Genomic DNA, 26,026 nt, shown 5'->3' on the forward strand with positions numbered 1-26,026 from the left:
TTAACTCACAGTTGTTCATATAATTAAACCAAAATCATTAAATCACTTTTGTACTGTACATTTTACTTAAACCATTTAATTGGATATCAAACCCATGCTTACAGATTGTAGAACTTTCTAACCATTCTAGAACTTTCATATAAGCACTAAGAACAATAAAGAAGGAGGAGAGGATTGCTTATTGTACAAGAGCTGGTTTCATTTAAGAAAGAAGTGATAAAGAAGGACTTTACAGAAACGTAAAATATGTAAAATAAGGCTAAAATCCTTCATTTGTACTGAGGTACATATTTAGAATAAAACAAACACTAATCAGTTAACTAAAATGATACTAAACACTGTTTGTTACAAGTTTAAGACTAAGACTATCCTTATAAGCTATTAAAATGTATAGTTCCAGGTGATGGAATAAACTTCCCCCTGCTATCTAAACAACTGAACCACTGGATGTCTACAAGTAGCAAGAAACCAAATCCTAATCAAGTAATTGACTGAGCATTAAATCCCATAAAGAAAATAAAATCACTAATGTTTTGTACTAACTCCTTCACAATGCTTAATGGCATTCCTATACCCATATCTTTTAGATCTTTAAAACACTTTAGTAACTAGTGAATAAGGATGTCTGTTACATGCTCTTTTTTCATCAAATTGTAACTTTCACTTAAAATGTCTTCCCCAACATGCCCATCATCCCTTCTTCAGCAATGTAAATGGACGAGCTTTTACAATGCAAGTGCATTCAACTGTACAGTAGGTTTCATTTCTTCTTTAAAGCTTTAACAGATTTTACTACGATCAAAATATTAAAAAAAAAAAAAAACAATCCTGAAAAAATAAGAGTAACAGCTCATAGGCTTAGACATCTGAATGCTTTGTAAATCCCACCTACCAAAAAGATATAGAGAGCAATGAAGCATGTTGTAGCATGTAATTAAGGAACACGTTCACACATACACACTCATATCACACTCATCTGCCAATGGTCTTCTCCTCTAGCAAGCAACCCTTCACTCTTCAGACTGCTAATGAATTCATTAAGCTGTCAGCCGTCAGAGTGGCTCTCCCACTTTTCCTAGTACACTTAATGAGGATGTGATGGACTAGTGGAATTCTGAGCAAACAGTCTGAGATTGTAATCCACCAATATTACTCCTGCCAGAGTCAATCACCCCATCCATTCAGAGGAAAAACTGACTTCTTTGAGAATCCAAATCCAAATATTGGTGTTGTTTAGGCAGGAGGTCAGAAGATAAATGATCAGAGTTATCAAAGCCAAAGGGTAATCCACCACAGAAATGTGAGAAACCTAACGTGGGTCAGAACACATCAAATCAGAGCCTACACAATACATAATGTTTAGAAAGGTTTCACAACAAATGACTTTCCATGAGTTGTTTATGTGGTGAAAAATCAGGACATATGCAAGTGTGGGTGTGAGTGATGTCAGAGGTCATGCTAGAATGTAGGTGAGGGTTACCTCTACTGAAAGGAAGAAAAAAGGTCTCAAGCTCTTGTAACAATGTGAATGACTCGGTATGAATGTTTCATTAATGTCATCTCATAGTAATTTTCCACATATGGTAGCAGCGATACTGTATATTAGTCTTTGTGGACTGCAGCTTACTTAAGTATTACTTCCATTTTTTTTTAATCTATCTCACCACTCCAAGTTAAAGAAATTTTATTAAATGTGAAAATAATGGCATTTATATTAGAACATTTTTTCACTTAGGCCATTAAGGCCTTTCCTGGGTTAATAAAGCTAATCCAGGGCTAGGCCTGGTGCAGCTCACTTGGCATTATGTCTGTGTGTGTGTCTGGGTGAGAAATCTACTACAAGACAGAGTAGAGAGCATAGAGGACACTGATTAATGTGAAATGAAATAAAGACAAAGAAGAAAAAATATCTTTGCTGATAGGATCTGAGCATGTGCTCTGACTTAAGCCTGCTGTCTTCTAAATGCAGTTTGCATTAAAATGCAGTTACTAATGTGGGACAGGGATTGGCAAACAGAGCAGGAATATTGGGATGAAAGCCTGGGGAATTATGGGCAATGTTTTCTGAGAATAAGGCTCTGAGGTGATGTTAGAGATGGATTGCTGTAGCCAAACAACACATTTTTATTCCTCTAGCCATTCAACAATGAAATTCAGAAGAACCACTGCCACTAATCTTCACTGGATTGAACATCAGAGTAGGAATCTCCTGAAAGACCAATACCACCTCAGGTATTACGACAGGTGCTTCAGAACAGAAATGTTTCTGAGATAAAAAAAAATATATATATATAAATCCTGTCCTGACCTCAAGGGTATAATTTACTATCATCAAAAAATAAGGTCTTTGAAACAAAGTGTGCAGTGTTTGAGACATAGTGGTAAAGTGCTTTTATTTATGGAGGCAGCAATGAATCTTTTGGTTCTACATGTCCCTATGCCTTAAATTCATTTTACATTATTTACTCATTCGGCTGACGCTTTTATCCGAAGCAAATTTTAAAACAATTAAAACAGCATTCAACTAAGCAGTTTAGGAATTAAGGGCTTGCTCAGGGAACCACCAGTGGCAGCTTGGAGATGATGGGGTTTGAACCACTGAGCTTCTATGCATATGGTGACAGCAGGGAGGTAACTGTTTTCCCAGTCAGTGTTTGGAAAGCGCTGCAAGGTATTTTTGCATATTAATCCATAGAGCCAAACCAGGAGTCAGAGCATCAGCATTTATCCCTATTTGGAATCATTTTAATAAAGCATAGCTTTTCCCAACCATATGGTGAGGCAAGTGGCAATTTCCTTATTAATATCCTGTTTTATATTATAATCTTTATTATTTTATATCCTTTATTATGATTGAATAGATCTTTTCAATACAATGAGGCAAAGTATTATTATCATAAAATTTTTATTATTATTAATGTTTGTTTGTTTGTTTGTTTGTTTGTTTGTTTTAAACCTTATTTTTAATCAGATCACTCTCTGCTGAAGTTCTTACCGGGTGATGGTTGCATCTCTCTCTCACTATCTTTCAATCGTGCTCATTCTCATTCTCTTTAAACAGAGTAATCACATCGACTAACTGTCGAATAGCAGACAACAGCAGAGCAGATCCCAGGCTGCCGCGTGACAGCACAGGCTGCCGATCAGCGAGCTAATGAAGCTGCCACTGATCACACAACCAATAAGATAGATAAAGAAATAAAGAAAAAGTATGCATCTGGCATTAGACTCTTCCAAGATATTTACAGCTTTTCAGTGCTGTTATTTAAGACTATTGTAGATCGACATTGTCTAGCCAAACTAATACATGGCCACTTGGTTTATTGATTTGTGTTAGATTGTTGTTCTCACTCTTTCAAACTAAATTTCCAGTATAAAAATTATGCAGACAAAAAAGAATTTATTGTCACACTGTAGAGAAATAGCTGAGTGCACAAAAGCTTAATTAATACTGTCATGGATTCCTAGTTGAGCTTTGACATTATTCATCTAATTATCCGAATCTATTTCAGGCTAAATTTTTTGGCATATAAATGTAGCTTCACCCAATTCCTGTGTAACAATAGTGCAAAATAGTTCAGTCATTTATCTGCTAGATTCTCAATGTTGTCATATTCAGGGCTGTGCAGATACGTCTTACAGATATAATTGTTTTTCTTTGTCTCAAAGCATTACTGTCCTAGAAAGAGAAAAGTCTGAATGTGAAAGCATTGACTCATCCCATTAGCTGCCACATTTAGCAGTTTAATGGCTGCTTAATTCATATCATCCATGACAACTGCTCTGTGTGTGTCTGAGCGAGTGTCTGTGTACAATAGCTCTAAAAGTAGAGAAAGCCCTAAATTATTTGACAGGGACACTGGAATGTCACTGAAAACTTTAAGCATGTAGCATGAACTTACAGTATAAGCTTTCAGAAAGTGCCTTAGTATTTTAGGGCCTATATTTTCTATAGTTTTTATATTCTATTAGTTTTATTTTTTTTTCCTTGCATATGCCAGCACATGCATCTAAGGAGATAAATATTTAGTAAATATTCACAACAAATATATATTATTACTCTTACTCACCTAATATGACTACTGAAACATGATTGCTGGACATTTTAGCTAAAGATCTGAATTTGTAGATAAAGTTAGCAAGCTACATTTTAAAATCTGTTTTCTTTTTTTTGTTGTTGTTTTTTGTTTTCTTTAGATTTTGCCACAAGCAATATTAAAAAAATATATTAGTTTCCTATTTTTACATTTTAAAGATGTTTTATTAACTTTGAACTTTAGACACAAAAGTGATCATTTGTTTCCCATGTCCTTTTCCTACTATGGTTTATAATATAAGGTCACAAAAAGGTGTATAATAAACATGTCATATCTTACCATCTACACTGGTAAATAAATTCATTGTCATTCTCTCCAGGTATATGATATTCAGATTTAGTCATGAACACAGACACTTGGAGAGTGGTGTGTGTGTGTGTGTGTGTGTGTGTGTGTGTGTGTGTGTGTGTGTGTGTGTGTGTGTGTGTGTAGGTGTGGGTGTGGGTGTGGGTGGGTGGGCTATAGATAACGGTATCCATGTAGAAAGGTTAAAAAAAGATTTCTAATTTCATATCGACATGGCATAGCTCTTTATTTTTCATATATATATATATATATTTTTTCTTCATATATAATATTGACTTTTTTCACCACACAAAGGCTAGAAATCAAATATTCATTAGTTCATATGTGGGGGTAATGGCCACTGTGGTGCATTTCATTTTTGAACAAATTTGACCTGATATATTTTGACCAGAGACCTAGAGAAAATGAATTTAGCTAATTAGCTAACCTTACTGAGCCAGCCAACTACTCACCCACACTCACTGAAATTTTAGTTCAAATATTTCTAAATTACAGATGCAGTGTCATCCTCCTTTACCCTTACTCGCTTGTTATTTTTAAGAAGCAATGCACACAGACTCCAAAGTTTTCATTTTTTTCCTGTCTGCCTAATGCTAGTCACTGCGTCACTGGCTCATGTTGGTGGATGACATTTTTAGCATAAAGGTCTCCTATACTTATCCATGCTTCAACTAGTTTTCTCTTCCTCTGTGGCCCAAATACTGCTCAGTGTTGCTACGAGTCATTTCAGTCTGAAGCACTAAATTAAGGTAGTTATTTTTTACTTTTTAACCACATTGCTGTGCTGTGAATCAAGTTAAGCACATCTGCTCTATCCCTGTTCACAGAACTCACCTGCATTGTTTATGTGCATCTGGATGATTACAAGCAAGATTCATTAAATGGCACATCAGAGCCAAAGTATTCTTCATGAACAGTAATGTTATATATTGCTCTATGTTACATATCAGCTTCAGTGTTATTGTGATAGTTGTCATGAGCTGCTTATGAAATAAAAACTTTCATTCAGAAGTGTTTAATAATGTATAAAATCCAGAAGACTGGTATATTCCGGACCTACTTCATCATCATCCTAACTCCCTACCCCTGGTTGGAGCCTCGTCGCCTGGTGTGCACTCTGCTGGGGATAGATCTGCATAGACAGCCTGTGACTCATGGGATTGCTGTGAATGGGGCTGCCCGGAAAATGTCACGACATCTCTGAGCTACTGTTGCATCAGTCAGCTTTGTGGTCAGGTCTTCATCAGCGATCATTTGAAGACTTCGGCAGGAAGAAATTGCACTGACCTCTTCCTCAGGAGCTCTCGGTTGCTTAATTCTACAAATTGGTGTAGAATGGACATTATTTAAATTGACATTATTTCCTGTCCAGTGTCACCAAAATGAGGATTCATTAAATCCCATTAAGAAAATACGCTTTCTTCCCCATATAATCTTAGGGAGTTTTTCCTTGCCACTGTCGCCTCAGGCTTGTTAGAGAGATATACTAACTTAATTTTGAAAGTTTTCATTTTCCATACATATGTGAAGCTGCATTGAGACAATGTGAATTGTTAAATGTGCTATACAAATAAATTGAATTGAATTGCAACACAAAAAAAATCAATAACAGTTGTTAAGAGTGTTAGTATTTAAAAAACAGCCTTGAGTGGTGAAGAACTTTGTAATTTTCAAAACACTGCACAAGTGATGACCACAGGATACATGCGGCAGCCATCTTGTGTACAAGTGTTAAAAGCAACTATAATCCAGCTTTAACCCTCAACCCTCACTTTTTCCTCTTTGTGCCTCTAAGTGCAAAATTCTGCAGCCGCTCAGATCGGAAACGGGTGGAACCTGTAGTGTGTAGTAATTACTATATATTGTCTTATGGCCTTCTGGCCCTGGTGAAATCAATTTGTCAGATAAAATCAAAGAGATAGCGAGACGAATGCTAAAGGAAAGGACATCTCTGCGGAATTGATCTAACAATCTTCCTTCAACCTCTGCAAAATACATTTTTATCCCTTCCATGTATCTTTAGCAATCTGTTCTTCCTCCTTCACCTCTACAATCTCACCTTGTCTCTCACTCACTGGGGATTCTTTCTGTGTCTCATCCAGATTTCATATGGCTCTGGTTTTGATGCCAAGCTTTTGAAAACTGCAGTGAAGCCCTAAATTATTGACCAAGGAGCGTGTCTTGCTTAGGATTTCTTTTTTTTTTCTTTTTTCTTTTTTTTGAGCCAAGTGAGAATTAAGGTAGAGTGTCAGTAATAGTGAAATTCTAGTGTGTAGTAAATATAACACCTTAAATATTTACATCTAAACATCTAGCATTTAAATAGAATAGAATAGAAACTACATGGTATAGACTACAGTAGAGGGTAATTTTGAAAAAGGCATCTGCTCTGACTCTTATTCAGCGTGTGTGTGTGTGTGTGTGTGTGTGTGTGTGTGTGTGTGTGTGTGTGTGTGTGTGTGTGTGTGTGTCTGAGCATGTCTATGATAAGCTGAATTAATGTTCTGCTAGGTGCACAAGCCAATAGCAGAAAATTGACATAGTAGTTAATCTTAAGAAGCAGAAGCGTGTGACGCCTGTGTGCCACGTGCAATATCTCATTATTAATTCAAATAAAGGCAGCTAGTCCTGCCGGTGGATTACTTTTCAGCAGACTGACAGACACACGTAGACAAGAGAGATCTGATGCAGGCCACGAGGATCAGGTTTCCTTTTTCTTGAAGCTGACAGCAAACCATAATTCAATTAAATCCTTATCAAACTCTTTTCTCCTTACTCTATTTTTAAAACTAGCGTCTAGACATTATTTTATACTGAAAGACATGGAAACTTTTTTAATTAAAACTGAATATGTCACTCAGAATCCCTCAGGCCACTGTACTCTTTTCTCTTATTCAGTTCATGTTTGCATGAACAGTATATATATATATATTTATATGTCATGTTTTATTTTCTCTGTAACTGGTTTGACTTGTATTTGTATACTATATGGAGTGTTGCATGATTTCCACGTGAACACATTGGTTTCATCCCATGCAGGTAGGTGGATTGTTTATGCTAAACTACCCATTGGGAAGAATGTGTGTGCATGTTGCTCTGTAACACACTGGTGTCTTAAACAGGGTGTCTTCTTACTTTATACAGTATACTGTATAGTGATCCTAGATGAAACTTTTACTGAAGATAAGTAAATGAATGAATGTCACTTAGAATTTTCAAATGGGAACACAAAACACATGCACACAGACTTAATCATCTCCATTCGTTATCCTTAATCCTTTCTTCACACCAGTTCACAGTGCTGGTAGGTGTAATATACTAAAGGCAGGCAATAATGAGGTTTGATTTTCTCTGAGCTCAGTGGCTCTGCAAAAGGTCAACAGGGCTCAAGAGAATCTGACTATTAGGCTTGTTTTCGATAGCTCTGCCAGCATGTCATTTACAGGCTGTTTTAATACAACACTCAGACCACAGGTTACTTATTAGTAATGATCCTGGAGCACCTGCATTAAAAAAAAGGAAGTCATTGATCTCAGATCAGTAATTGGAAGTATATCTAAGACTTAAACAGCCTTAGCAGGGCCTGAGTACAGTGTCAAATATCAGGCAGTGATTTCTGGTTGATGTTGGTTTCAAGTGTTTAAACTGGTCTATTATACTGAATTGAACATGCAAACAGAGCTCCAACAAATTTACTTTGTCAGAAAGAGAGCTGGTAAATATTTAACCACTTTTCCCATGAGCTGTTATTGATATTGTTTGGCAATGTTGTATGTATAAGTGTATTTGTGTCTAAGCATGTCACTCTCTGTCTGTCAGGTAGAACAAACACTCTTCACTTATCCTTGTTGTGCCTGCGAATAAAAAAAAGAGATATGGTGTAGCATGAAGAAGTGCATGAAAGAGAAAGTGGTTAAATCCATAGAGGAAGCAAACTATTATTCAAATGATTAACTATGTCTGGGCAAGTGTATCTCTTTGAGGAAGAAGAGAATTAAAGCTTGTTTTGACACAAGCACAAAAAAATCTACACAAGAATGCAGACTGTTGGTTACATATTAGTGAACCTTTGAAAATTGTGTCATTTATTTGTTTTATTAACATTTTTAATAAAATGCCCATCCCAGAGTGCCAACTCATCACAAGGCATAATCCCACACACACTCAGACACACCAAGACACACACTACAAACACTGAATGGAGTGGAGTTCATTTCTGTTGTTATGTATTTGTTAGGAAAGTTTATTTATAGGTTCATTATTGTACAAGAACACATTTAAGGGGTCCTTAATTAAATTGAGTTCAGTTCCTAATTAACTATAGCATTGCGAACCAATATAGATGCTGAGAACAGCATTTCAAACACAGCATTAATCACAGCATTGATAATACAATAATTCCCTTTCAAACGGTTCTCTGTATTTAAAAACTCGATTTAAAAACTCACTGTAAATCACAATATGACTCACAATGCTATGTGGTATGTCATCACAATACATGTATTGATGACAATAACATTACCATAAACAAGACCAATCCTCAAGACCGTGACCTGTTACATTCAAATTTCAAATCAAATCAAATTTTATGTCACATACACATACAGTACATACAGAGTACGACATGCAGTGAAATGATTTTTGCATCTGTCCGGTATTCAAACAAAAGGAATGCAATTTAGTATAAAAAATATAACCAAAAGGAGGTAGATATATAAAAAGTATAAACTATATTAAAATAAAAAAAATTAACAAACAAACAAACAAATAAATAAATAAATAAAATTTAGTCACCAATAAATAGTGAAGTGAGGTTAAAGTGAAGAAATTAGGTGCTCTCTCTCTCTCTCTCTCTCTCTCTCTCTCTCTCTCTCTCACACACACACACACACGCACACACACACACCTTACATCTTACAGTATGACAGTGGGATTCAAATTGCTAAGCTCCTGCACAACATTGTACTTTTACTTGCCTAGAATTGAAATCACCAAAATTTTAGTTGTATACACTGAAAATACAAGAATCCCAAGAATCCACCCCATTTCCCACTTCTTGCTGAGCCTGGAGTGGACTGTGTGTGTGTGTGTGTGTGTGTGTGTGTGTGTGTGTGTGTGTGTGTGTGTGTGTGTGTGTGTGTGTGTGTGTGTGTGTGTGTCTGTGTGTGTGTGTCTGTGTGTGTGTGTGTGTCTGTGTGTGTGTGTCTGTGTGTGTGTGTCTGTGTGTGTGTGTGTGTGTGTCTGTGTGTGTGTGTGTCTGTGTGTGTGTGTATGTGAGAGAGAGAGAGAGAGTAAGGGAGAGAGAGAGGGGGACAGAAAGAGAGCGAGAGGGGGGGGATAGAGCGAGAGGGGGGGATAGAGCGAGAGAGAGAGAGAGAGAGAGAGAGAGAGAGAGAGAGCACCTCATTTCTTCAATTTAACCTCACTTCACTACTTACGGGTGACTTCAGGATAATTTGGGCAATAACAGTTTTTCTTGTCCTTATACTTAACATTAAATTTAATTTTCACAATGTGAGGAGAGAAACAAAATATTTACCATTTGTTACACAGATGAGAGTCTGAGCACAGTGAAAAGCTTATCATGGTCATATGAATGGTTTATGTATATGTTTCGTGTGTACAATAAAGGCTCAAATGTTATACACCAGAGTTTGCTGAGGATTAAGAGACAATTCAATAAATAAAATCTAATTAATTTACTGCAACCTGCTAAGCCTACTACTTTTGGCAAGTAGCATTTTTAAATAATCTAAAAGCACCTTCTATGCTTACAGTCTCTGAAATGAAGATTGAATTAAGGACGGAAATCAGACACTCCTCAGATGTGCCATGTGCTCACAAATGTAACTGGCATCTCAGTTTTTGATTTAGCATCTAACTGTTTGGCCTTAAGTCTGTTTGATGCTTGTTTGTCTTTTCAGAAAAATCTTTTTTTAATATTAAGTTTGTATTGCCTGACCTTTGACCTTTCAGGCTGCTCAGAGCCCTTGGGTAATTGTTATTCCTTCCTCCTCTTTCCAGCACACTGGCAAGTACAGTATACAGCAACCATGTTGGTATGACAAACTGAAAGTGACGCTAAGAGACAGTCGAGGTTCTGTTGTAATAGCTGACTGTGGATGCTACAGCAATGCTTTTGTTGTAGGTTTATTCAAACCTCATTTTTGTCTGTATTCCCTCTTTCCGAGCTGGCAGTGTAAGCTCAGCATGACTTTAATGGAAAATTCATTCTGCCTCTGACACACTGCTGGGCATGTGTATGTGTGTGTGTGTGTTTGAGTGATAGAGAGGGAGAGACAGAGAAAATAGAGAAGAGGGATGATTTTGTCTTGATTCCTTGCCTGCTGAACTAGAGACGCTGACGTCTGATGTTGACATGTCACAGTGTCTGATCTCGTCTGCGCATCTTCAGAGCATATTCATCTTCTCTGTCTGCAATAGTCTGTTTCCCTTTCCTTGTCTTCCCTTTCCTTTTTTTTTTTGCACCATTTGTGTAGCTGTGTAGTGACTAGGTATTAGTTTGGGGCAGTAAAACTATAGCACTTTGTTCTGTCACATTGTGTTTCTTCTCTTGTGTTATCTTGATTGAGCTGCTGCAGTGAAGCCCATAGGCAAAACATAAGCAACTATTGCATTAAAAATGTAACATGCACATCTTGAACACATATACAAAATATATACAACACACTCATGTCATGTCTGCCATACAAAAACGTGTGCTGAATTTTTACCAAAAAAAATGGACCAATAAAATAGCACTAATGGGAATTTGTACTCATTTACTAAATTATCTGTCAGCAAAGTGTAGAGAACAAGCATTTTCACACCTTGACTCAAATTTATTAGCAGATTAATTTACATTAGGAGATAATTCACGAGTAATTATGTGTATTCGGCACATATCCAGTCTTGCTGCACATGCATGACTAAGATGCTGCAATAAAAGGCAGGTATTGAGATGACAGTGTGTAGGCAGCAGGACAGGAACAGCACAAACACAGACAGAGAAATGGAGGAGGCCTCAAATAGCTAAAACGTGTTTGCACTCCAAAAGATCATTTAAATATTCACCATCTTAAAAAAAAAACACAGAAAAGGCTGACATTCTTTTACATTGATGTGACACATGGCATTTTGTTTTTGTCTTTTTTTTGCCTAATCTTAAATGTTAAAACTAACTTTTTTCCCACATTATTTATTGCTTATATTGCTTGTAATCATGTGTGCATAAAATTACTCAGGTACAACTAAGGATTGTCAGTTAATGGTTAATGGGGAATATATAATATGATTTTGACCGGATGTCGGAGATAGACGGGCAGTTTGGAGTATTTCAGAAACTGCTGATGTTCTAAAATTTTCATACACTGCAGTTTCTAGAATTTACAAAACGTCCATTAAACAACGATTGTGCAGGTGTAAATGCCATGTTGAAGAGAGAGCTCAGAGGAGACTACAGCCAGAGTGATTTAGACTGACTCCTGTAAGCACTTTTTACAACCATGATGAGCAGAAGAGCATGTCAGAATGCACAATATGTAAAACCTTGAGGTGGATGAGCTTCAACAGCAGAGAACAGAGATCTGAGGCTACTATGGCCACATACTCACCCAAACATGAATCTGCTATACAGAAGAATTATAGCACAAGCAATTGGAATAAGGCAATGAAACTATCTTTAAGTAAATTCTGATCCGCTACACTAAATGTCCAAAGGTTTGTGGACAACAGACCATCACAGCCATATGTGCTTTCTGTAGAGCCCAATCCAGATTTAGTCCCCCTTAAGGAATAAGGGACCTGGGATCTAATCAGCATTCCAGTTTATCTCAAAGATGTTCTGTAGAGTTTTTGTCAGAGCTCTCTGCAGGCCATTCGAGTTCTACCACTCCAACCGTAGCACACCATGTCTTAATGGATTTCATTTTGTTCACTCCAAAATTGTCCTGCTGGAACAAGTTTGGACCTGTTAGTTCCAGTGAAGAGAAATTATAATCCTGTACAATAGTGTGCTTCCTGCTTAATGGCAACAATTTGGAGAAGAAGCACATAAGGGAATTTGGGAATTAGGGAATTTTATTAAAGCTGACATAAAATTCTATAATATTATGCTGCTATGATGGTGGACAGCAACTGTTATGAGAACTTGTGACAGCATGTGATATCAGGTGTGTGAGGTGGTTGCTTCAGTGTCAGGTCAGGGTTGAAATTAAGTGTAACCACATTGATAACAACCAAAGTAGCATTAGAGAGAAACTTTATATGTACAGTACATTCCGATATAGTGTCATAGATGGCGTTCCTGAATAACTACAATTTGCTGCTTTTTATCCAGTTCACTTCAAAAAGGTTCCTGTACTGAGAAGAGAAATGAAAGCCTGCTTATTTGATGTTTAATTCATTCTGCATACTGTATATGGAGCAGGTGTGTGTAAAATCACTCACTCACTTTCTACCGCTTTATCCGAACTTCTCGGGTCACGGGGAGCCTGTGCCTATCTCAGGCATCAAGGCAGGATACACCCTGGACGGATTGCCAACCCATTGCAGGGCACACACACAGACAGACAGTCACATACTCAGGACAATTTTCCAGAGATGCCAATCAACCTACCATGCATGTCTTTGGACCGGGGGAGGAAACCCCCGAGGCACGGGGAGAACATGCAAGCTCCGCACACACAAGGCGGAGGCGTTAATCGAACCCCGATCCTGGAGGTGTGAGGTGAACATGCTAACCACTAAGCCACCATGCCCCCCCCCCCCTGTAAAATCAATACATGTTCATTTTTGCTGAATGAATTATGTTACAATTCTTCTTAACTTTCTTTTCCTTTGTGTATGTGTGTTCTTTTTATTCTGTTCTTTCTCCAACAGTACTATGGATTGAACACACACAACTGATGACATTTCTTACATTCCATTTACAGCTAAGGTTTTGTGACTTTTAGACACAGACAGAGAAATGATTGACATGCAGCATATCAGACACAAATGGCTGGTGCAGTTTCATTGTTGGGCTGCAGGCTGTGAGGGGGCGAATATGTAACGCAGAGTTCATTGCTCCGCTTTCCCCTGGCAGTCGTTACTGAGAGCCTCTTTGATTGCCCTCAAATCTCACTGACAACAAATCCATCCATCAGCCATCACACGGCTGGACGAGGTCCCACGCTGATAGCTCTACACGAGAGACGGAGACAGATGTTTTTGAAGGTTGATCAGATAAGAGTGAAAAGAAAGACGGTCATATAGATGCTTTAAAATAGAAGATATTTAATCCTAGCATCCAGTAAACATTCACTTACATTGAGATGTGATACATTGCGATAGAGCACCTTTACATTCATGCCACATCTGAAGCGTCCTTGAGCTTTCGGATGCAATTTTTCCGCGTTGTAATTTAATCGACTGCATATATTAATTGATTAATTAAGCACGTGTTCATTAGTGGCGTGGCTAAGAACGAGACAGTCATTAAGGCTTGTAGTGGAGGGCAGAAACACAGCGTTCTGTACAGCGACTGAATTCCACGTCGGGTTGTGAAGCCCCTAATTAGCACCGAGCTCATCTAAATGTGAGCCTGGGTGTCCACGTCGAGCCCTGGAAGCAGAGCTGCATATGCTCCCACATCTGTTGGTGTCATCCACCTGAGTGCTGATCTGTGTGCCCTTCAAATGATCTCTAGGCCAGCTCTAATTGTTCTGTGGTTCTGCAGCCAAACGCAAAATTTATCTGCATTTTAATCTGCAATCTGTTTGCATTTATTCATGAAGTCATACAATCGTATTATCATATAAATGACGTTTCTGCTCATTCCAAACTGATTTTTTTTTAGATTTGTACTAGGCAGTTTGGGCCTGCATATGTATCATCCTGAAGTTCGATTAAATAATGTTGCCATGCTACCATAAGGCACACACACACACACACACACACACACACACACACACACACACACACACACACACACACACACACACACACACACACACAGAGTTGGAGTCACTCCCTCACACCTGCAAGGGAGTAATTGATTTCTGTCACACTGCACACACACACACACACACACACACACAAACACACACACACACACACACACACACACACACACTTTTGCGAGGGTATGTGGGAGAGAAAAAGTTTTGCGTTTGTGTGACAGCTCATAGTTGGTTCCCCAGGTGACCTGCCTGCTGTCCCTCAAGTGTGTGTGTCTGCAGACTGTGGCAGAAATCAATTATTCTTCTGCAGGTGTGAGGGAGTGACTCCAGTTCCTCACCACACACACACACACAAACACAGACTGAGGGTGGGGTGGCTGTCTATGCACTCATGCAGCTTAGACAGAGTGTCCATCTGCAGGAGAAACCACAGTGATGGGTTACACGTTTATCGGCAGAATGCGGTACAAATCACACGCACAGAGCAATTTAGGAGAACAAAATGCTTTCATTAGAAAGTCTGTAGATGAGACAATTAGATAAGCTAAAAGCCATTAGCAAAACATGTATGAAAAAGTATCTCTCAGATATACAACAGTTAGCCCTCAGGCAGGTTTAAAGAGCACAAACATTGAAAGAGTGTGCCTTTTACACATGAATGAGTGCCAGTGTGTGAGGGTGGGGTGTGGGGGGGATGGGGGGGGGGAGTCTGCAGGAGACTAACAGCTCTAAACGAGCTCATCTATTCAAACGCTTTGTCCGAACAGACAGATGAGAAAGGAAGGTGAGTCATAATCAGACTAATGGCTGTGCTTATTAAATTACAGGCCTTTGGGACAAGCACACACACACACACACACACACATACAAACAAGTATGTCTTGTCTGCTGGTCATTTCCTAGCACTAATTTATCTGAAACACACCCACACCTGAGCCAGCTGACACGTCTTCACAGGTGGCTGCCACAACAACAGACTGTGTGCCCCAACTCTAATCCTCAGATGTGCAGGGAAAACTTTTCAAATTCCAAATATAGCAACGTTTTTCTCTGCAGCAAATAAAAAAAAAAAACACACACACACCTCTGCTTTTCATCTTTTGCTTGTCTTTGAGAAGCAAGCCGTAACTCTCTTTTTGAGGAGACTGTTCTGTCACTCGGTTACTGCCAAGCAAGCAGAAATTTTATCTCCAGCGCCAAGCTGAGAAAATCAGCCTAGCTTTTATACCTGAGATCCAAACTCTTCCTGTCCTCATTCTCTTCTACTTCAATCCCCACTCTGCTGTCTTCTCTGCACTCCATGCTAAAGGACACATGGCTCACAGAGAGAGAGCAGGACGGAGAGTGAAATGATTTCAATCGCGTGTACCCAGCACGGTTCAATGGAGCAAGGCTGTCTGCGGTGTTTGAATATCTTACACTGCTGAAATTTTTCACACTGTTAGCCCCTTTTTTTTTTTTCATTTTCAAGGTCCATTTTTTTGGCTACTTATTCAGTTTTGCACTTATGTTTTAAAATGTCTTTCATCTGGTAGTTGTAAACAATATTTCTCATGACTCTCACTAAAATGTGAAGATCTTTTAAGGACACTTAGAAGTTTTCAGTGTTCACCCAGCTTTTGATTTATGTCTAACTACGTTTTTCTTTCTTTTGCCTTGATGCCACCTTTGAAGCTCTCGAGGACACTCTTGTCATTAGATGCCTCCATTGCCCATTTCTTGCAATTTATTTTAAGATTCTCTATGGCCATAAGATTCTCCATCATACCTCAGTAAATGTGACTGCCAAACGCTCAGTCATAAATATAATGGGATGCTGCACTGCTATAAATACAGTATAAAACATAACACAATTAAACCAGTAAGTAAAAAAAAAAACACAGGCTATGCCGAATAAAGACATAAAGGAAAATCCCCAAAGATGGGGTGGTGTGCTGCAATCCAATGCAAAGAACTGAGTTATTGTTAGCATCCTGAAATTGATTATTTACCCAGAACAGCATGTTGTGATCGATCATATTATTCTCATACCTCATTGATTTGCCAACAATCTGCATTAATACTTTATTAAACAATGCTATGTCATGCTTTTTCATTCCATGGAGTTATGTTTAATGGTGTGTAATGTCCAGGAGAGAAGTTACCCTTTATTACTATTAACGTTAAAGTAGGTGAAAACAGTCCTTCCCACAGGATTTCTTTTTTCTCTTTTTATAGAGAGAGTTTATTATGACACAATCAATCACAAATCATAAAACAAAAAAATATGATAAAAAAACAAGCAAAAGTCAATCGAGTTGCAAAAGTTTCAACACAAGCAAATCCAGAAAGCAAAACCCAGAGGGAGAGAGGGAGAGAGAGAGAGAGAGAGAGAGAGAGAGAGAGAGAGAGAGAGAGAGAGAGAGAGAGAGAGAGAGACAGTACAAGAACAAAAGTCAAGTATAAAGTATAATATACAAAGCTTTAAGTGTTTACTTGGGTGAGGAACTGTGGTCATGTTAAACAAAAACATTACAGCATTTTTTCTAGTTATTGTGTTTTGGGAAGTGTAGTCTGTGGATGCCATGTTTTTTCCACTGGTTAACTAACACCACATTCTTTCAAATCCATTTTCTCCTTACTGTTTGTATTATCCAGCTCTGTATAGCTGGACTGTTATAGACAATTAATCAGGAGCTTCTGACCAATCACGTTAGATATCTGCACTGTCATATAACTAACAATAAAGAAGGTTTAAGAAAATAAATAAGAAGCAAGAGGTTGTCACCCTACTAAGCAACAAAATCTATCATAGAATATTTTTGAGGAACCAGACTAAAAAGGGAGCCTGTCCTCATCTGGGTGACACCAGATAGCGGGATTATAAGTTATCACTTTTCTGCTACTGTAGACTATGCAGTCAATCAGTGATAGCCAGTGGTGGTTGGTGGTGATATTAGATCAGAGGGCTAAGCTATGAATAGATTGGTAATTATTAGGGCAAACCAAAATATTATAATCCTAAAGTTTTGTTGAGAAGAAGAAGAAGAAGAAGAAGAAGAAGAAGAAGAAGAAGAAGAAGAAGAAGAAATGTATAGTTTCTGTAAATTACAGTGTCTGTTAAATGCTGTTAATGTAATAAATGTAAAAATATATTGGGGCTAATTATTATACACACACACACACACACACACACACACAGTGCTAGACATACTCTTTAAAACATTTATTCATTCATTCATTCATTTTCTACCGCTTATCCGAACTTCTCGGGTCACGGCGAGCCTGTGCCTATCTCAGGCGTCATCGGGCATCAAGGTAGGATATACCCTGGACGGAGTACCAACCCATCGCAGGGCACACACACTCTCATTCACTCACGCAATCACACACTACGGACAATTTTCCAGAGATGCCAATCAAACTACCATGCATGTCTTTGGACCGGGGGAGGAAACTGGAGTACCCGGAGGAAACCCCCGAGGCACGGGGAGAACATGCAAACTCCACAAACACAAGAGGCGGGAGGCCGGAATCGATTCCCCAACCCTGGAGGTGTGAGGAGAACGTGCTAACCACTAAGCCACCGTCCCCGTCCCCCAAAAAACAATATATATTTATTTTTTTAATGAACATATTGCTTTTTTAAATTCTGAAAGACAAAGGGACTTCACTATGATCATATTGTGAGTAGGAGATCTAAAAAAAAAAAAAAGCACAGGACAGTCTTCATGATTACAGCTGAACTTATTAAAATGTCCAAACCTTCAAAGATCAGATAATAAGATAATTCACTGAAGTAAGAGCCTTGGACATCAACTGTTACAAGATAGTGTTTGTAGTTTAACTGTGTAATTTATAACTAGTGATTTTCTCGCTGTTTTTGGGAATAGAACTTATTCCAGCACTGTTTTGCATACATATACTGTTTATATATTATACATTTATTGTATAATTTTTTTTTAATCATTCTGGGGAAAGTCTTACAGCAGTTGAATTACCGCCAGCTCCTTTTGAACGCTTGAATTGTAAGTAGCCGTACATAACTGTACGCAACAAAAGCATCACCAGATGATTGCTTATAAATGTCAATGTCAATGTATAATTTAAGGTAATGGTTAATATAATTTAGTTTGTTCAGTAGAGAATTGTTTTAGATATGATGATGTTGCAGTGTCATAAGACTAATAATGTAACTATAATAAATTTTGCGGAATAATTTAGGCATACTTGTTCATAATTGAATTACAAAAAGTAGTCTGAAATACAGTTTCAGCTCAAACGAGTGAAAGTATCGCTTAACATAATCTTATCTCATAAACAATCTAACCTGGGTATTATATTTAATGATTGCATTGACCACAGATAAACAAGAGGATTTTGACTTTGGGATGTGGTAGCTTAGTGGTTAAGGTGTTGGATTACCAATCAGACAGTGAGCTGAAATCCGAGGTCCACCAAGCTGCCCCTGCTGGGTGCCAACCTCCATTTCTCAATTGTATAAAGTAGGAAATAAATATATCACTCTGGATAGGTGTGTCTGCCAAATCCTGTAAATAAGAAATGAATGAATGAATGACTCGTATCTCCATTTACAACATTTGGCAAACACCCATATCCAGAGCAACTTACATTTTTATCTCATTTTAGACAACTGAGCAATTGAGAATTAAGGGTCTTGCTCAAGGGCTTAACAGTGCCAATTTGGTGGAGCTGAGATTCAAACTAATGACCTTTTGAGCAGTAGTCCAACACCTTAATCACTAGGCTACCACATCCAACTTCCAGGGGTGAGGGTTTGAATCCTGCCTGTACTTCAGGTTTCCTCTGTGTATTCCAGCTTCCTTCACCAGACTAGAGATGTGTATTACGCTGATTGGCATCAATTTTGTGTGAATGGGACTGGGAACCCTATACAAAAATGTATGCACTGCCTTAACTGATTGCTAGTCCAAGAAGTGGAGCTGTCAGAAATGACATCATGACCACTGAGTATATACTGTATGCATGTTTTACTGATTGGCTGGATGTTGGTGGGTCTCAATTTGTTTTTTTTCTCCCATTTCAGAGCCTGGAGTATCAAAAGTAGCACAATCTTAAAATACTACAAAATGTAAAGTCATTTAAAAATTGCTGACCCTGACTCATTGATTGTATAAATTATGCGAAAACAGATAGTGACAGGTATAAGGTTGGGTTATGTATTAATGAAGGAAAAGAGTGTGAATGTGGCCTTTCTCCCAATCTGTAGTTATAACCGTTGTTGAATTTCTGCTAAACGTTCAATTGGTTTGTTAGAAGATATATATATACAGATTAAAAATGCTTTGGGTGTTTGTGTTTGTTGGGGCCAGGGGTTGGTTGGTTGTGTATTTGGACATGTGAGACAGGTATAAATGGTGCTGTATAAGACAAGAGGCAGAAACTGAAGACTGCAGTTATTCTGAGACAAGCTACCTGGACTGTCTCACCCTAAAGTTTCCCTGGACATGGTAAAGCTGACATGCCAACATAGTTGAAGTATACTACAGAGCTTTTTTAATAACTATGTACTGTTATTTGTGCAATTCTTTTTTTTAACAAACCTACAGTGGGAAGTAAATATTATAAAGATAAAAAAAGGCTTCAGAACTCAGACCAGGCCAGACATTTTGTTGATCGTATTTTAAAAATATGTATGTAGAATGATTTTCTGTTGGAAAGGGTTTATGGATGAACAACAGCCAAACAATAACCAATAATACCAGTGGTATTTTAAATAACATACCATAAAGTCAAACAAAACAAAAGAAAGTTTCTGGTAAAAATGGTAAAAATATAAATAAATAAATAAATAAATAAATAAATAAATAAATACTACTTTTCATATAAATATTTATAATATATATATTCATATAAATATCATAATAAATATTTCAGCATTAGAAATACACTATTATATCTAATCAGGTTTAGATGCACATTCATTCACATTCAAAAGCTACAACACAATCTCTGTAAACTAGTCCAAAAATTCTGGCTTTGGAAAACTGAGAGGTATCTTCTTTTTTTATTATGTTTTTTTTTTTTTTACATCATTTGAATGGAAAACAATTTTAAATGCATATCTGATGTATGGATGATTTGCACTTCATGATCTTCTAGGGTTCATTTAGCTCTAAAATATCTGTGTAGTGCTGGAGTATTTTAAACTAGCACTTTCTGTTAACCTTGTAGTTAACTGTCCTCTCGACTCCTCCTCATACAGCAAACATAAAATCCTGTCTATAGGGATCTCAAACCTGTCTCACAGAAAATAATTCATTGTATGTAATTTATTTGCTGCACCCACTATATGTTGAATATCAAAATTCTGGCACAAGTATATGTTGCAGTGTATCATCAAACCTCCAAATAAATGCTCTTGGTTAATATACATTGGTGCAGAAGGTGAAAATGTGATCATTTCTAAGCCGTCTATGCTTGTGTCAGAATTTTGATATTCAGTGTGTATAGAAGGTTTTTTTTTATTAGATGCATTTGGACCTCTGTTAGCACCCTTTGTAGTTCCTATTACCATGCCTATTACTTCTAGTTCTACTTATAATAATAATAGTAATAATAATAATAAGAAGAAGAAGAAGAAGAAGAAGAATGGAAATTCCTCTGGAATGTACAAAAGATGAAGTGCAAGCTAATATAAAACTGGAATATATTAAAAAGAAAACAGTTAACAATTTTTTTGGTATATTTGATGACTTTTCCATCTAGTAATAACTTTTCGGAAACAAATAATATAATTTTTGGAACAAATCACTATTGTTCCAGCAACCAATCGCTGAACGGCTATGTACTTCCTCTTTCTTTGTTTAAACTCTCTTTATGGCACTATTTACAAGTAATTAAAGTGACTTTTCTGTGTCAAAATGATAAAACTATCAAGAATTACAAGGAACTATCAGAATAGAAAGTGTCTTCATAAAAATCGTCCTTCTTCATACAACACTTCATGCCATGCAAATTATCAAGACAATTCAATTAAGATGCAAATTAGCCTGTGATGTAATCCACTGACTTGTAGTAACTTTGGAGCAGCTACTTTCTTCTCAAAAGAGTTGGCAACACTGCATTCAGATTCAGACTAAGATTGGCACGGTAAAGACGGTTCCCGTCGAGTTGAATTAATTCAAAGTGTTCATAAAGATTTTTGCCAAACATGCTGGCACACTGTACATCATTTGGATGTAAGAATTATCGAAAGCTTAAAGAAAGAGAAAATAAAATAACTTTTCACAGGCGAAAGCTCAAAGAATACATATTTTTTATGAGAAACTTTATGTAGAGCTTAGTCCAGCTGGTTAGGTGAATTTATTGCTTTTGATTTTATCATTAGGTATTTAAGTATGGAGTGTCTGAGAAATTAGTTCTAGCTAATTTAATGTTACAGGTATTTGATCAGGTTTTGATGAATATATTTTTATATGAAGCTGAAACTTCTTGTTGTAGCTCTTGTTATGTGAATTTAAAATATAATCTCGGGAAATCTAGAACTTGGCTTGCTCTTGAAAGTGGGACATCCACAGCTCACAGCTCTGGAGTAATATCCACTTTAGTCAGCTACCAAAGAGCCACACTGGAGAGAGAGTTGTAATTCCAAAACAAACTAGTATTTATTGACAATTTCAGGGCAATTACATGTGGTTTCATTCTCAGGGGAACTAACCAGAAAAAAAACCTTAAGCGCTATCCTAGACAGCAGCTGCACATAGCCTTGCTAGAGAGTCAGAATAAAAGGGAAAAAAAGCCCTGTGTATATTTGATCTTCTCCTGAACACCAACAGAAAAGTAACACCAACTAACACCAACCACATATGGGGCAAAGAAGCCTTTATTATTGCCACATATACATTACAGCAGATTGGAATTCTTTTCTTCGGATATCCCAACTAATGAGGTTGGGGTCGGAGCACAGGGGCAGTTATGATACAGCACCCCTGGAGCAGGGAGTGTTAAGGACCTTGCTCAATTGCCCAACAGTGGCAGCTTGTGAGTGCTGGGGTTTAACCACTTGAGCCACCGCTGCCCCTATAAACATACTGTATTCTTCCCAAAAGCATAAATATCAGTAAACAGTCAGTAAACAATTGCTCGGGACAGACTGGTTGTCTATGAACATGTTCTTTCCACAGTTTTTTGAGTTTAGCCAATATCCCACAGCTTATCTCAATGAAATTATATTCAGTGTACCGTTCAGTAGAATTGCATTTACATCACATTCAATATGCAGAAATGTGTGATGTCTGTAACAAAGCAAATTTGCACTGCATCTTAGGTTGAAATTTGCAAAATACAAGATTAACCTGGAATCTACAACGTTATTCAAGACATGCAATCTTACAGACGCAGACATAAATCTCGTAATATATCTGAAAGATACAAAATATAAAGGAAGCTACATAGTGAGAATAAACTTAAAATATACTGTATAAGGCTAATATAAATCCTGGTATAAAACCTGAAATACACAAAGCAGAAGGCTAGAGTAAAGCTGAAATCTGCATTTCATCTCTCTCTCTCTCTCTCTCTCTCTCTCTCTCTCTCTCTCTCTCTCTCTCTCTCCTAGTCACAACTTCTAACAGATTTTTCTAACCCCATCAGATGTGAAACATTGTACTGGGATATGTCAAGGGATGTAATACCTTCATATAGAACACCACTCAAACTCAATATTCTCACTTTGTTTTAGCACAAAGTGAACACAATAGTTGAAATGTGAGAAGAGACAGTCAATCTGCATATGCTGAAATTTAATTCTAGGAAACCTGGATTTTTCAAAAAAGCAAATTGTTACCATAAATGTAATGTATTCTGAGGCAGCTGTGGGTGAACTATGGGTGATCTTGAATCTTGTGCTGGTACATGACTGATATTGTCGTTTTCACTTTCAAAAATCTTCACTGTAAGCAGTGAACATTTCCCATCTGTTTATCTAAGCCACAATTAGTCAGTAGTGTTTTTTTTTAATATAGTTGAACGTCTGGAGGTCAAACTATAAATAAAGCAGACAAACATAACAAAGTCTTGTGTCACTGTAAGTCGCTGTATGCTTCAACGCAATAACCTATTAAATTACTAGCTTATTATATAGTTTTTAATCTTAAAGCATCTACTATGGATTTTATTTTTACCAGTACTTTATTACATATATACTTCTTATAGAATCAACAAATTGTTGTTTATGAAGCACATATGAAAATGAGTGATTTTAATGCCTTCAAACTAAAGTGTTAATCAAAGTTACATTTAAATTGCTCTCATTTGTTTTTCCATATAAAGACAAAATTGCATTAAAAAATTATATCATGCATTTTACAGCATTACTTTATAATATGTATATGCAATGCTTAAAAGAAAAAAAAATGTGTTATAACAGTTCTTTCCAATAATGGATTAATTTGTACTATACAAAATGTTCAGTTTTTGATATTATTGGGTTTTTGTTATTTGTTGTTTAACCTAACACTGATTAATAGTTTTCTAGATCCATGTCATGGAATTTTATTTGTAGTTTATTGGGCTTCATTTATGCTATTTGTTTAGTTATGTTCAGTACCAAATTCTGGGGCCTTCTAGGAACATGTATTTATAGTCAGAGCCTATGACACTTTACCTGAACACTGGTGAACTCCAGACCATTCAGTTTTTGGAAAAAAGGTTCAAAGGGGTGAATACTTATGCAGCCCACACATACATGTAGACCACATCTCTTATAAGTGCAATTTGCCCTGTAAGAGTAAGTCATTTGAACTATAATTAGTCTGGAAGATGTATCCTTTAATAAAAACATATTTGAAAGTGCTGCAGTGCTGCAGTCTGTCTCAGTCACCCACACATAGTGCAAAGTGATGACTGTAATTGGTTCCCTAACTATATTCATTTAATCCAAGTATATTTCAGATAACCCCAGTCATCAATGTTGCAGTACAAACATACAGACTACTCAAAGGATTCTCTTTCATCTTTTATATTGCATTATGAATAAAATTCGAAAGCAAAATGAGAGTGAGGGAAATCTAAAGAACGAAAAAATAGCTCTGTGCAGCATCTCTGACAAAAGTCAACAGTTCACTGGAGATAAAAAGACAAAGGAGAAGTGAGCTGATGCTGAGCAGCAGGGTGTGAATGCCAAATCAGACTGTGGAGCATCAGCATCACAAGCTCTTGAAATCAAACCATAAACACACTACATAACAAGTACACAATTTCAATAAGTAAGAAATAAACACTAGGGACATGGTGTTATAGGAAAATAAACAACATGGTGATGTTATACAGCCTGATACATAGTAGATTCTACTTCATTCCTTTTATACTACATCAATTACTATACTTGCCAGGCTTTTGTCACGAAGAAAAGCAGCTTCTCATGTTAGAGAGAAGCTTTAAAAACAAATGTTATGAAAGTGTTGACTCTTTCCATGTGGCTTCAACACAGCAACGATTCTCTGTTCTTTCTTGTTTATTATTAACACATTTTGAAAGCTTTTTTTAGTCTTCGATTATAAGGAGCACTCACTATATAGGCAAGTCCCTGGGAATATTAATGTGTGTGTGTGTGTGTGTGTGTGTGTGTGTGTGTGTGTGTGTGTGTGTGTGTGTGTGTGTGTGTGTGTGTGTGTGTGTGTGTATACATGTGAGGTTACACTGTTGTGGACTAGCTAATGGAAGAAAAGTGATGAAGGCACATAAATGCATTATTCACTTCCTTTAACTCCACTTTCTCATCCTCTCTCACCTCCTAGCTCTGTGGCACATTTTCTCTCTCTTTATGGATATACTTGTGGTAGGCGTTTATGTATTTATGCTGTAATTAAAGTACTAAGGTAACAATCATGATCCTTTTAAAACCTGAGCTGACTATCTCATCCTGGCCCAGGGGTGTCATAAAAGAGGGAAAAGTGGGAATGACTCCAAAGTACACAGGAGGCAGAAGGAGCTCAATGCAACAGTGCAGAAGGAGTGTGATTATCATAGAACACTGCACATTTTCTACAGACCATTAGCTGGGACCATCATGTTCTAACATAAATGCTTACTTCCTGCACAAAATTTTGACTGTTTCTGCAGTCTTGATGTGTTTTATAAGTTCATTAGGAGTGGGTACGCCAAAGATCAGGGTGGGGGATGATTCCTAAAGGGATCAAGGAGTTACATTCATTAACAGTATCTCTTTGGTTCCTTTTGTCTATATTTTTAACTGTAGGTTAGGAGATCATGCAAAATGAGTACATTTTTATGTTTATTGTACTAAAACCATGACCTAAATTTAGCGTAAACACTATAAATATCTATGCTAGAAAAGAGCTTCATAGCTCCAGAATTTGCATATTCTCAGCGTACTTAAAGGGTTTCCTCCAGGTACTCTGGTTTTCTCCCCCAGATCAAATACATGACTTGTAGACTGATTGGTGTATCTAAATTGTCTGTAGTGTGTAAATGAGTGTGTGAGAGTGTGTGCAATTGTGCCCTGCAATGTGATGGCATCCAAGCTGGCTCCCATCCGTGCAGGCCCCCACATTGTGCCCCAAGTCTCAGGGATAGATTCCAGGCTCCCTGTGACCCTCTTTATGATTATTTTTATGCCTGATTGTCCAAGATTTCTATTTTGTTAACATTTAGACCAACCACTTAGCACCTGCCTCTCAGCTTAAAAAAACAGGGGAT

The sequence above is a fragment of the Tachysurus fulvidraco genome, chromosome 14 (genome assembly GCF_022655615.1).
Source record: "Tachysurus fulvidraco isolate hzauxx_2018 chromosome 14, HZAU_PFXX_2.0, whole genome shotgun sequence".
NCBI classification, from domain to species: Eukaryota; Metazoa; Chordata; class Actinopteri; order Siluriformes; family Bagridae; genus Tachysurus; species Tachysurus fulvidraco.